A 14527-nucleotide genomic window follows, 5' to 3' on the forward strand; every position below is an offset into this window, starting at 1 on the left:
ATCTCCTCCTTCTCCTTCTCTATTATCACCAAATGTTTCCAACAATGCTGAAACCCATTGAAATCCCTAATTCTATGCACAGAATGGTGCATTTCATTTGGTCATAGTCAATGACATCTTCTCCCTTTTACCATGTCAGGTTGCTCTTACTTCTGGGGAAAACACCAGATGATATGTAAGAGCGAGAGGGAAGAAGTTAAGTGTTCACAAAAGTTACTTTTCATTCAGCTATTTCATTAGAATGAAATGACATAACGTGAGTAAATGTAACATGAATATAACTTTAAGAAAATATTTATTGTGACAGAGCGGTTCAGTTTCTATTATATCAGCCCTGCCTGGCCTCCTTGGCCAGAAGCATTATGTTTTTGGGATGTCCATCCATCCTTTTGTCCGTCTGATTCTCATGAACGCAATATCTTAAGAACACCTTGAGGGAATTTCTTCAAATTTGGCACAAATGTCCTGTTGGGCTTAACAAAGGTCAGCGTCACTAGGACCTCGTCTGTCATTCTTTTGAACGTGATATCTCAAGAACTTTATAAGTGAATCTTTTTTATCATTATAATTTGGCCCAAACGTCCACTTGGACTTAAGGATGTACTGATTAGAATTTGTTGGTCAAAGGTCACTGTGACCTTGCATCTGTCTCATCATCATATCTCAATATCTCAAGAACGCCTTGAGGGAATTTCTCCAACTTTGTCACAAACGTCCACCTGGACTCAAACATGAATGGATTAGAATTTGGTGGTCAAAGGTCACTGTGACCTCACAAAACATGCTTTCGGCCATAGTTCAAGAATCCATACCATCTCAAAAAATGTTTTGTAGCATAAAATGATGAAGTGATGACATTTTATTTCCAAAAGGTCAAAGGTCAACTTCACTGTGACATCATATCGCTCTGCAAAAACAATTCTCTGGCCATTATTCAGTGTCTTATCCAAGGAACATTTGGTCAGACACTGAATTGGTGACTCTAATCTTGGGTGTCCACCTTAAAAATGTGCTGATTTGTAGATCTTCTCTGCTGCTGGGGGAAAGATGTGTGTGAAGCATCCATGTTTTCATAGATATGAATGTAAACTGTAAGAGAAACGTGACTGGTGGGCAGAAGCATTCAACTGCTGGGCAGTAATTCTTGTCATATACTCCTGGGAAGTACTGAAAAACTGTTGATAATGTGTACAGGACTCTGCAGATTTGTATTCAGAATCTGTGTGTGCATGATCACATTTAAAAAATGTTGTTAATAGAGATCAGTAAATGTGTAGACAAATCTGTAAATGCATTTTTGCATTTGTTTTTTTGGCTGTATTTTTTATGTTTTACTCTACGTAGTTGTCACTTTATGTTCTTGTCCGTGCTCAGTGTTATAAAGGATTAAATCCAAATGTAAATAAGTTCTGTACTTCCCAGTAACCACAACCTATAAATAATAATGAATGGAAATATTGCCCGTTCTGTTTAATCACACGAGGTCAGGAAGAATAAACATTACAAAATGTTACCTTATCAAAGAAATAGGAGGAAGTAACAGGGATAAATACATTTAGAGCAGTGGGGCACCGCCTTTGGTAGTCAGATCATTGCATTTTGAAACCAGTTCACCCTCTTTATCAACAGGTGTGTTTAATCAGTCCTCAAACGTTTGTCTGACAGTGGCTTGTTTTCATCTGGTGGATGTCTGGTGAGACCATTTGAGGTAATAGGATTCACTTTGTCGGTCTAACTGGGATTTGATCGCTGTTAGATCCATCAGTGTTACACCATTAAAATTGTTGGGAGCTTTTAATGCAGTGTGCAGATCTTCTGTTTGATTCAATCTAAACTGTAACAAGACTGAGGGCGCTATTTAAATAATCTACAGCTCATGGTCTAAAGTGCATGGTGCAAGTGTATTTAAGGCATGTCATGACTGCCCACAGCAATAATGTCAAGCTGTTTGAAGATGCAGATGATATGGTATTTTAACAATGATTGATTTGCTCCATAAGTGAAAAACTGATGTTTAAAATTACCATTTTTACATTGACTCCAACTGTTCACATTAGAGCAAAATTCAAAATCCTGTCAAAAATTCAGTTTTTGAGATAAAATTCTGAAATTTGCCACACATCATCTACCATGACTCTAGAATTTTGTCATTTTTTTTCATGAACATTGAAGATTTATTTAGCAAGAATTTGTATGTATATGTTTACAGTACTGTTTACAGTCAAACATTTTGATGCACTGTAGGCTCAATTTTTGATAAATCAAAAATCTGAGAAACATAGTTTTTGTAGGACAGTCTGAAGATGCTCTGTAGCAAGTTTGGTGTCAGTTGAGCAAAAATTGTGGGAGGAGATAGGTTTAAGAAGTTTTACAGTGTTTGAAAAAAACAGAGTGATGAACTTCATAATTTTTAATAGGTTTAAACGTACAAAAGTTTCTTCAGTATTGGGGCTACAGTTTGATGAAAGTTGTGAAGTTGTAGCACGTATGGTTGATTTATGAGTTTTCAAAGTTTTGAACTTTAGACGCTTGCTGTAGCGCCACCATCAGGACGATTGGCTTGAGTTTACAGCTGAGGATATCTGGCATGAGACTGGACCTTTGTGCAAAGTTTGATGAGTTTTCACCCATGGGAAGTATGATTTCCGAAGAAGAAGAAGAAGAATCTGAAGAAGAAGAATCCGAAGAAGAATCCAAAGAAGAATCCGAAGAAGAAGGGGGTGGTTTGATGATGAAGGGGGTGGTTTGTTTTATGCAGCTATATAAACCAGGATTCAGCAGGAGGTGATCAAAATTAAGACGACTGTAACGGTGAGCACTTTCACTGTACTTCTACCTCAGTGCATTTGATTTAATATTTTTTCCATTTGGTTTAAAAAACTTTGAACATTTACATTGTTTAATATTATTTTAGTCGCAGCAAAAAAATGTTTAACTCAATAATGCAACTTGAAGCTAATGATCAATCAATCAATTTTATTTATAAAGCCCAATATCACAAATCACAATTTGCCTCACAGGGCTTTACAGCATACGACATCCCTCTGTCCTTATGACCCTCACAGCGGATAAGGAAAAACTCCCCAAAAAACCCCTTTAATGGGGAAAAAAACCCGGTAGAAACCGAGTTAGCAAGATGCAGTAATAGGATATGAGAGAGAGAGAGAGAGAGAGAGAGAGAGAGAGAGAGAGAGAGAGAGAGAGAGAGAGAAGGTGCCCGGTGTATTATAGGGGGGTCCTCCGGCAAACTAGGCCTAAGTCAGCCTAACTAGGGGCTGGTACAGGGCAAGCCTGAGCCAGCCCTAACTATAAGCTTTATCAAAGAGGAAAGTCTTAAGTCTAGTCTTAAATGTGGAGACGGTGTCTGCCTCCCGGACCGTAACAGGAAGATGATTCCACAGGAGAGGAGCCTGATAGCTGAAGGCTCTGGCTCCTGATCTACTTTTGGAGACTTTAGGGACCACGAGTAACCCTGCGTTCTCAGAGCGCAGTGTTCTGGTGGGATAATATGGCACTATGAGCTCTCTAAGATATGACGGAGCTTGACCATTTAGAGCTTTATAAGTTAACAGTAGGATTTTAAATTCAATTCTGGATTTCACAGGGAGCCAGTGCAGAGAAGCTAAAACAGGAGAAATATGATCTCGTTTCTTAGTTCCTGTTAGTACACGTGGTGCTGCATTCTGAATTAGCTGGAGAGTTTTTAAGGACTTACTAGAGCTACCTGATAATAGAGAGTTACAGTAATCCAGCCTTGAGGTAACAAAAGCGTGGACCAATTTTTCTGCATCTTTTCGGGTCAGGATAGGCCTAATTTTCGCAATATTACGCAGATGAAAAAATGCAGTCTGTGAGGTTTGTTTTAAATGAGAATTAAAAGACAAATCTTGATCAAATATTACTCCGAGGTTTCTTACGGTAGTGCTAGAGGCCAGAGCAATGCCTTCTAGAGAAACTATGTCATCAGATAAAGAGTCTCTGGGCTGTTTGGGGCCAAGAACAATAACTTCAGTTTTGTCTGAATTTAACATCAGGAAATTTTTGCTCATCCAAGTTTTTATGTCTTTAAGGCAGTTATGGAGTTTAGTTAATTGATTACTTTCTTCTGGCTTCATCGATAAATACAACTGTGTATCATCCACATAACAATGGAAATTTATAGAGTGATTTCTAATGATGTTGCCTAAAGGAAGCATATATAGAGTAAATAGGATTGGTCCGAGCACAGAACCTTGCGGAACTCCAAAACAAACTTTGGTACATAAGGATGATTCATTATGAACGTCAACAAACTGAAAACGATCAGATAAGATTTAAACCAGCTTAGTGCTGAACCTTTTAGGCCAATTAAGTGATCCAGTCTCTGCAGTAGAATTTGATGGTCAATTGTGTCAAACGCCGCACTAAGATCTAATAAAACAAGAACAGAGACGAGTCCTTTGTCTGAAGCAATCAGAAGGTCATTTGTAATTTTAACTAGTGCTGTCTCAGTGCTATGATGCACTCTAAATCCTAACTGAAATTCCTCAAATAAATTATTATCATGGAGAAAATCACACAGCTGGTCTGCGACTACTTTCTCAAGGATCTTTGACATAAAGGGAAGATTAGAGATTGGTCTATAGTTGGCTAACACCTCTGGATCCAGGGTGGGCTTTTTTAGTAGAGGTTTAATTACAGCTACCTTAAAAGACTGTGGTACGTTCTAGAATCTGAATGTTTTAAAAACTGGATTTGAATCAGATTGTTTGAATTTTTGTTGTTTAACTTGAATAATCACATTTAACTTATGTAATAGCGTAATAAGCATGTTGCAATGCTGTGCTTATCATTTTAAGCATCAGACATACAGCATGTCAGTTCATCATCAAGAATATGGGAGTGGCTGGAATTTCTCAATTGTGGGATCAATAAAGGTGTGTCTTATCTTATCTTGTCTTCAGTCCAGGGAGAATGAAACTCGATGAACAACAATGCCTTATCTGAGCTTCCCCACCTGCACCTTTTTTTTTTTTTTTTAATCAGCCGTGTATTACTTATATCAGCCTCTCTAGCTCAGTCAGACAGTGTGGTAAAGCTGCCATGCACCTGCTGCCTCTGTAACCATCTTGAACCCTGCTCAAGCCTGTCTACCTGAGCCTCTGCCTGATCCCTGGACGTTCGACCCTTGCCTGCCTTGTGACCGTAAGTTTTTGCAATTTTCCCCATTAATTGTCTGTGTGTATTGTATGTGTTGGTGAGTCAGATTGCTGGAAGTAGAAAGGACTTTCTGAGGCAATATATTGATTCACAGTGTGGCAGCAGTATGAAACAAATGAAGATACACGGGACCTGGTGAAAATGTATTTAATTAGTTCAGTGTTCAATCGTTAAACTGATCAAATGTGTCACTTACCCACCTGCTGTGTCTGCACTGACTATCAGACTCAGTGTTACCGAACTTCCTAACTGAAAAAACAATTTCCCTTGAACAGACAATCTAAAGATGTTCATCTTCACATGATCAAAGTCTTGTTTTTTTTCTGCTCTTGAAAACAAACACTGCTTTTAGCTGCATCAGTAGCTCAGCATTTGATGTTCTGACATTGTGACCAGGGTCCTCATTTATAAACCCGGCGTACGCACAGAAGGTGGTGTACGCCACTTTCTACGCAAACTTTGGGATTTATAAAAACATGACAGGAAAATGTGCGGTCCTCCACGGCAGCTCTGACCCAGGCGTACGCTCAAAAACTGTAGACATGAGAAACTGTGACCCCCGTGGCAGAAAGATGAAAAGGAGGAAGTGTTATGAATTTGATATCATTGTGTAAAATACGATATGACCTCTCACGTTTGATATATGAAGAGTGCACTTGCAAAAATGGATAAACATGAATGAACAAACACACATGTCTCTGACTTGTCCCTGATGTGCACACATAAAGAAAGCATGAATTAGAAACTAAACACAAGCAGATATCTTTGTTTTTAAACAGCCCCTCTGGTAGATTATATAATCATTAGATAAACGGATGAACTTTAGTCTGTGAAGCAATGATGTGAACAGTTTGACAAATCCAGTGTACGCAGCTGCCATTTGAGATGCCTTAGTCGGGCAGATACGAGTACAGAGTGTCAAATCAAATCAAATCAACTTTATTTATATGGCACTTTTCATACAACAGTAACACAAAGTGCCTCACAGAGGTTAAAAACAACAAAGAAAACAGAAAGCAAAAAAGAAAAGAGAAAACCCAACCCTCCCACCCCACATAGAGATACATAAATATACACACACACACACACACACACACATCGCCCACACACACACACACAGAGTTGGCTCTGGGACGTGTGGCTGGGAGAAAGAAAAATCTATAGCGTTAATGTTAATAGATTTGTGATGCAACAGCAATATGATTATCTTACTATATAATGACGAAAACTCTGTGTGTGTGTCTGTTCCATGTTTTTCTCCTCACCGACTTGGTCAATCCATGTGAAATTTGGCACAGTGGTAGAGGGTCATGGGAGGATGCCAATGAAGCAATATTACATCAATTGGCCAAAGGGGGGCGCTATAGCAACCGATTGAAATGTCAAACTTTGAATGGGCATATCTCATGCCCCGTATGTCGTAGAGACATGAAACTTTGCACAGAGATGCCTCTCCTCATGAGGAACACTTTTGCCTCAAGAACCCATAACTTGTAAAGCATTTTAATAAATCAATCTATCATAATTAAAACAATTGGAGACTGAAAACAAACTGATATATAAGACAATATTTTAATAAACTGACATCGTATCTGACAGGATGTGAGTGTTTCTGTGACTTCCTGTATGGACTGAAGGCTGCTGGAAAATGTCCGACTTGACCGCAGCTTTCTGTCACCACCCCCTGCTGCAGCCGCCTGCTCTTGTCTACTTTCCAGGCGAGGCGCAGTTCCTCTCAAACGAGCCAATCGAAACAGACTAACGAGTGTCCCCAGGTGTGCATCATTAACCCTCAGCAACTGTGAAGTCCATCTATGAAATTATATGATGAATGATGCAAGGATATGAGTGTATGTACTATAAAGGTGGATGTGTGAAAGTGAAAGCAAACGAGCTATAGCAACCCATTGAAATGTCAAACTTTGAATGGGCATATCTCATGCCCCGTATGTGGTAGAGACATGAAACTTTGCACAGAGATGCCTCTCCTCATGAGGAACACATTTGCCTCAAGAACCCATAACTTCCGCTTATATAGATTTTCCGCCATTTTGAATTGTTTGAAAAACACTTCAAATGGATCTCTTCCTAGGAAGTTTGAGCGATCTGCATGAAACTGGGTGAACATAATCTAGGGACCAATATCTAAAGTTCCCTCTTGGCAAAAGTTGGAAAACTTACTAAAACTGAGCTTCTATAAGGCAATGAATATTGCGGAGGGCGTGGCTCATCACATAAAGGTGTATAACATCTCAAGGGTTTCACCCATCACCACGCAACTTTGTAGGCATATGACCACACATAATCTGAGGGGACCCCTCCATTATTGACCCCATCAAACAAAATGGGGGCGCTAGAGAGCTCATTTCTTATCTAGGCCTAACCGCCATATGGATTTTTACTAAACTTGGTAGATATGTAGAACAGGACGCCTCAAGGTGACTGGAGAAATTTAACTCTAATTGGCAACTGGGTGGCGCTATAACAACAGAAAAATGCTTCAAAATGGCTAAAATGCGACCGATCGCTGTGGCTCCCCCTGTGGACCAATGTTGGTGTTGTTTTCTAATGTTTGGTATGACTAAGTCATGGTATGGTATGCTGTACATAATCACTGAAACTGTCAGTGTGTCATTCTGTCAGTCAGTCATTCTGTCTGTCCCACGTTTTTCTACTCACTGACGTGGTCAATCTATGTGAAACTGCACATAGGCATTGAGGATTGGCATAGGTAGAAGGTGACAAAGCTACCAATGGCTATGGACTAGTACTTATATATTAATAAAACAACAATAAGGTAAACAACACAATGTAAGCCCCAACATGAGCAGTTTTTTGTTTTCACCAAGGCTGGATTTTACAGTTGGTTTATTGTGACAAACTGGTGAAAGGCTAAATGACTGTGATGTTTTCCTGTGTTCCATCAGTGTTGCTGCTGATGGCCCTGCACGCTCCATCCTCAGACAGCCTCAACAGCTGTGAGAAGAAGGACGACGAACCAGGTAAACCAACGCTTGGATAAGGATAGAAATAGCTTTCACAAAAAAAAAAATGTAGACAGCAAAATAAAAAAAAGTTTGAAAATAGAGGGACAAAAGAAATTCTATGGAGCCACAACAACGACGGTACATTTGGCATCAAAAACAGAACATGGGGTACTATTCATCTGCTTTACCACTGAAGAATGTAAAATTTAGATAACAAAACAATCTAGGTCTTTTTTTTTTAAACTATTCTTCAACCAATCTTATAAAACTGTAGAGATGTTGACTGAGACTGTTTAGAGACTTGAAAAAATGTTAACTTCTCCTGTTAGGACTAACTAATGTGTTTTGCCAACATAAAGCTTTCTTGAGTAATGTTGGATGGGTTGCTGGAGTGTGAACATCCCCAAAATCAAAATTGTCATGAATGGGATTGTTTTTAGGTTACTTGTAACTCCACAAGTCAGCTAATGATATGCCCTTAAGTAACACTATTAATTAGCTTGGCACGCTAACCATTGCAGCTTATTTTACAGCAGTTAAACATGCAATCAAGTTCATTTGTTGTTGGATTTTTGGATATAGAAAGGCTGGAAAAAGTGTTTGCACTGTGCTTAAACACAAGAAATACGGAGCTCAACCAAGACAGAGACCAACGTACTCTCATAGAACGGTTCACAGGATATCCTACGAATTTGCACCCCATGAATGACGTTACGTCCTTAAGGTACAGTTACATAATTTACGTAAAGTTAGGGGTAGGTTTAGGCAAGTAAAGTTACTGAGGTTAGGGTTAGGAAAAGAGACATGGTGAGGATGTACCTTAAAATAACTCAAAATTCACTCAAAGTTCACAGGGGTCTGAACATGCAACTCCAGGGTAAAATCCTGAGCGAAAGTCCGTTTGTTTTTTTCATCCACCACCCCAAGCTGCCATCTTACAAGTGCTCGGGACTGCTTCATTGTCTACTGCCGTCAGTGCATTGGTCACGTGATCGCAGCCTTTCAAAATGTGTGGGATATGTACGAAGTTGGGTGCATTGCTTTTCGTTGGAGAACATATATGAAATTTGTGAGAACAGCCTGAACAGACCTCTTTGTACAACCATATTAAGCTATGGTTGTACAATGGCTGTTTTTCAAGGGGTTTAGCAGACACAGTCAGACCTCCAACACAGTCCTCATTTATCACAAGGGAGCAAGAAAATGTAATAAGTGATGTAAAAATTATTTAATGGTAAAGGTTTTGCTTTTCACTCTCCTTTTTCCAGTTTTCGTTTTGCCCTATGACACAGTTATTTCAAATTTAGCCTAAAAAGCATTTGGAGTACATCTCTTGGTGACTGAAATGTCATTTGGTTTACACTTAAACATTGTTCCCTTCTGTGCCCTTTTTCTTTCTTTTATACAGTCCGGTCATTGAACCCAGATCTTGAGGACAAGGTTCCTAATATTACTGCGATAGAACCGACAGATCAACTTATTACTGGGATTCAGAACAACCTGAACCAGTCTTCCTCCAAGATTGATCAAACCAACCTGGAGTGGCAGACTTTTGACGGCACTATTCCCAAAGGAGCAGTTTCAATCTACAACGGATATGTTGGACGCACCGACTATGTTGCCAAATATAAGTGCGCCGCTGGCTTCTACAACCCTGACAAGGGTCCTTACTGCCTCTACCCCTGTGAAGGCAAAGAGTATCAAGCCTCCACATTTGAGATCCTGGTGAACAAAGACAACTTTGAGTTTCTGGAATGGAAGGATGGCTCCTACGGTTCAGTCCCTCAGAATTCAGTTAAGACCGGACCTGAAGACATATATGTTGCGAAGAACATGTATGGTCTCGGGAATGTAAATGTTAAACATAAGGTCTTCTTCCTTCCCTGGGAAGGTGATGAGTATTGGTACAGGACCTATCACCCTATCGAAGAAATTTCAAGTTGAGCAAAGGTGGGACCACAGCTTTTCCCTCACAGTGGGAGTCCGGGCTACCATCACTGCTGGAATCCCCCTAATTGGCTCTACAGAAATCGAGTTTAGTGCATCGACAACCTATCAGTTGACCAAGGGGACCACTTATGTGGAGGCAACCGACTACACTGTCTCTATTCAGCATACTGTCCCACCAAAGCACCAGAGCACTGTCAGAATGGTGGCATATAAGTACGGGGCAGCCATCCCTTACACGGCACGCATCTGCCGCACCTACAGAAACGGTGAGACCTCATGGACGTCCATCTCTGGGACCTATAAAAGCGTCCAAATTGGAAAGGTCTGTGGTGTGGTGGATCCCTGTGAACCTCTACCCTAAAGTCCCTGTCAATGAAAGAATAATAAAGAAGTCATATTGAGATGACTTCTTTATTCCGCAGTGGTGTTTGTGTGAGCGTTTGCTGTGGCCTCAGTTTTCACCATGAATTACTTTGAGTTGCCTTTAAGAATTAATCTTTTGATTTGGTCATCTCCAATTGTTACACTGTTAAACAAGAATCTACAGACCTGACCTGCACAACAAAAGTTGTAGTAACAAGTTGTTGACAAAAGTCTCGTCCTTTGCCATGGACCAAGTTCTGGTCTCTAATCAAACCATCTGGAACTCCACACAGCAAATTGAAGTCTGATATGCCTTCCCACTTTGACTCAAAAATGGATCTTAATTAAAGGAACTTAAATTCAGTTCACAAATCACAGTCCACACTTTGTGATCAAGCCCCAAAACTTGCTCTCTGCGTCAGCTCTAATATCAGATTTGCAAAAACGTGTCAGAACCCTGAAGAAAGAAAACTCCTGCGTGAAGGAAAAGGTTGAAGAAGAATTGAAGTCTGCCCTATAATCCTTGCTTCCTGCATGTTTCTGAACAAGCTGAGGGCCAGGATATTCTTGGTGTTACAAACCAGCTGATACCACTTTTTCTTGGTAAAGAGAACCTCCTAACTTTGGAAATCATCAAGCTGGCTCACCGTTCTGCCACTGCACGTTGACAGGATTATGTAGCCAGTCAAAGGCCAATCCTGTTCAACTTCATCAAGATCCAGAATAAAATGAGGATCCTTCAACCCTACTAAAATAAAAGGAACTCATCTTCAAAGGTGTGCGCGTTGACATGTTTCCAGATTTTCAGTGCAGGGTTACCTTAGAAACATCGACTGTTCGATCCCATAAAAAAGAAGCTCTGCAATATAAGTTACTGTGTACTCTACTCTGCCATGCTATAAGTTCTCTGCCCTGATAATGCTGAGGTATTTCCTCGTGACATGAAATCTCCATTATTCCACGGGTGATAAAACTTCTTTCTTCCTCTCTAAGTACTGTTTGTCTTGTTTCTATCATTAATTTGTTATGATGGTACGGCATACCTTCGATTTGCTGGAACCTGCATCAGACTTTTGGGAAGGAACTTTGTCACAACTGCGGCATGTTGTTAAACCAAGCCATGCCATGTTAATTCACTTTCTGTTTGCCGCAAATCATACCACAAAGCATCCACGGAGTGGATATAAAGATGGACAAAACGTCTCAACTTACCTCCACAATAGAAAAATGAAGCTAAAATCCTCCAGATATTATTATGCTGCTGACGTCATTTGGACCCAGAGTCTGCACAGTTGCGATCTCCGTGGTGTCGAGTTCCCGGCCATACACCCGTCTCAACATCCCAATTAGCAATCATGACCTCAGTCCCCTTTTTTTAACATCAAATAACCAATTAAAACCAAACTTCTTCGGAAAAATGAACACTTGAACAAATATCTGAGCGACAAGAACTACCTAAAATGTATTTGACATGTACTTTGATCTTTTAGTTTGACCCATGTTCCATCTGCTAACATGGAGGGGGCGGGGTTTATAAACAATACTGCAGCCAGCCATCAGGGGGCGATTGAGATGTTTTGGTTTTACTTGTGTTGTTCATCTTTATTTTACAGTATATGTATGTGATTGACAGATGATATCCTTGATTACATTTTAGAAGGCTTAGCCTATTTGATGGGAAGTGACTGATTATATATCTATATTTGTCTTTTTCCTCTTAATCTACATAATATTTCTGTCTTCATTGTGGTTTTTCGTACTATGGGCCTTTGGGTGATCATGACCTCTGAGGGCTAATTTTTACATGTGACACAGTATATATTATTACCAATTATTCAGAGTAATTTACATTTACCATGCCATCACACTGCATCCTGCTAAACCTATTTACTGAGCTCTGCTTTGCCTTTATGTTTTTGTTCAGTTAATTTGTTATAACATCTGTGTGCATACCTAATCACCTGTTGATGTACCAAAGTAAATATTTTGTTTCCTTATTGCTGCCTCTGTATAATTAACACTGCAAAAGGTCTACATGTTGTTCATGTGAATATAAAGAGCTTACCTTCTAAAACTGATCTCTTGGCGTATTTACAATAAACCCAGTGTAATTACACTTTCTGAGACATAACTGAAAATTAGTATCTCTGATAATGAAATTAACTCTTTGAGCTCTGCAGTACAACTGGTCAGCCAGTGCCTGCATTGCTATTTTTGCTTATTGTAATGCCATTACAGTATCTTCAAATGCTTCATACTAAAAATCTGTACAACTTATGCTAAAGGGTTAATGAATAAATGTTTCAACTTACGGTTTTTTATCAAAGATCAGTATATACAGAATTATGCAAATAGCATTTCCTACGGCCATGACGGAGAAATCCCTGGGGAAATTACTGCAAAATACTACATTTGCACCACATGTAAGGTGAGATAAAAGGTAATGCCATAATGATGGAAAACCTTGGCGTTCTGCTGCTGCTGCAAAAAAGAATGTTCTAGCTTTTATGGTTTTTATTTTAGATTGATTTATACACAGGATAAGGCAAATGATGCAACATTACCAGGAAATACCCGCGTAATTACAACAAAGTTTGCACAACATGTAAGGCAAGGCAACGTACGATCATGACTTGATGAGAGGGAAGACAGAAGCTAGATTTTTCCTGCAAAAAGAAAGCACTTTGGCTACTATGCCTTTTATATCTGTTAAAACCGCATCATGCAAACAACAGTCTAACACGTCCATCTGTGGGATGTACGTTTTTAAAGGATTAAATTCGGCAACTATGTTTTGTACAGAACTGAGAGGAGTGCTAGACAAGCAGTGGCTACTCTTTAAACCTGTCTTAAGAGACCTAACAGAACCCGGTGTATTTTGAATGTCTGTTGAAACATTTTTTCACAGAACCAAACAATTGGCTATGACATATAATTGTTATATTGACTTCAACAAAACTTGGCGAGATTGTTCATCTCTCATATATCAAAACCTGTTCAGTGTGTGTGTGTGTGTGTGTGTGAGTACTTGTACATGCTACACAGTGAGGACCAACAAACAAGTGAGGACATTTTGTCCGGTCCTCACTTTTTCAAAGGCCTGTTTGAGGGTTGAGACTTGGTTTAGAATTAGGTCTAGGGTTAGGTTAGGGACATGATATTGTGTGATCCCCATCAGGGACACAATATGCACTGGCACAGGCTGTCACTTGTACAAACGATGAAATTGAGGTAATGAGAAGCCTAGTGCATGATGTTACACTCTGACTGATGCCATAGAAAAATGGGGGGAACAAAGAAAAAGAAAACACAACAAGTGAACCAATCCACACACTAGATCAAATCGATCCAAAGCAAATGTGGGTGGGCCCCCGGGAAGAGGCCAAAAGGTCACTCCAGGTAGAGGATAACTCAAACCAATTAGGAGAAATCACTGGTAAAGGCTAGGCATGAGATATTCAAAGTGTAGCTACTATCACAAGGATGTCAGTTCATTCACCATGGTCAGGGTTGGACACCAATATATTTATATTTAGGTTGAGTATGGGTTTAATAATTGGTTAGGTTTATGTATGGGTTTAATAATTGGTTAGGTTTATGTACGGGTTTAATAACTGGTTAGGTTTAGGTATGGGTTTAATAATGGTTAAGGTTAGAATAACTAATTAGGCTGGGTTGTAGAAGAGGGTGTGGCCTCAGATTAGGTTCAGGCAAGAAGCCTGGAACAATAAAACGAGGTCACCCCAAGAGGGTTATATTTGAAAACAGCATTTATAAAGGGTTATAAAATTAATTCTTTCCACTTTGCACATCAGCAGCTGTGATAAAAATCAAGGAAAATAAACAACAACAATAATAATGATAAACATGCAAATCACGTTACTGACTCCAACCAGAGTTTTTTTTATATATATATATAAGTTGCCACTTAATTAAAAACAGGATAAACAGCAGGGGCGATTGCTCTGAGACAACAAGGGAGGCTGAACTTCCCCTAACATTTCATAGAAGAATGGTCAAATACGCAC

General features: G+C 39.5%; 1 pseudogene across 1 annotated transcript; it reads left to right on the top strand.

Annotated features, from left to right (window-relative positions):
- Nucleotides 1-4960: 4960 nt before the first annotated feature.
- LOC117253205 (natterin-3-like) lies at nt 4961-12573 on the top strand (annotated as a pseudogene). The gene is made up of 3 exons (XR_013492105.1): nt 4961-5184; nt 8127-8201; nt 9595-12573. The product of XR_013492105.1 is annotated as a natterin-3-like (transcript).
- Nucleotides 12574-14527: the final 1954 nt, after the last annotated feature.

The sequence above is a fragment of the Epinephelus lanceolatus genome, chromosome 9 (assembly GCF_041903045.1).
Source record: "Epinephelus lanceolatus isolate andai-2023 chromosome 9, ASM4190304v1, whole genome shotgun sequence".
In the NCBI taxonomy this organism is placed as follows: domain Eukaryota; kingdom Metazoa; phylum Chordata; class Actinopteri; order Perciformes; family Serranidae; genus Epinephelus; species Epinephelus lanceolatus.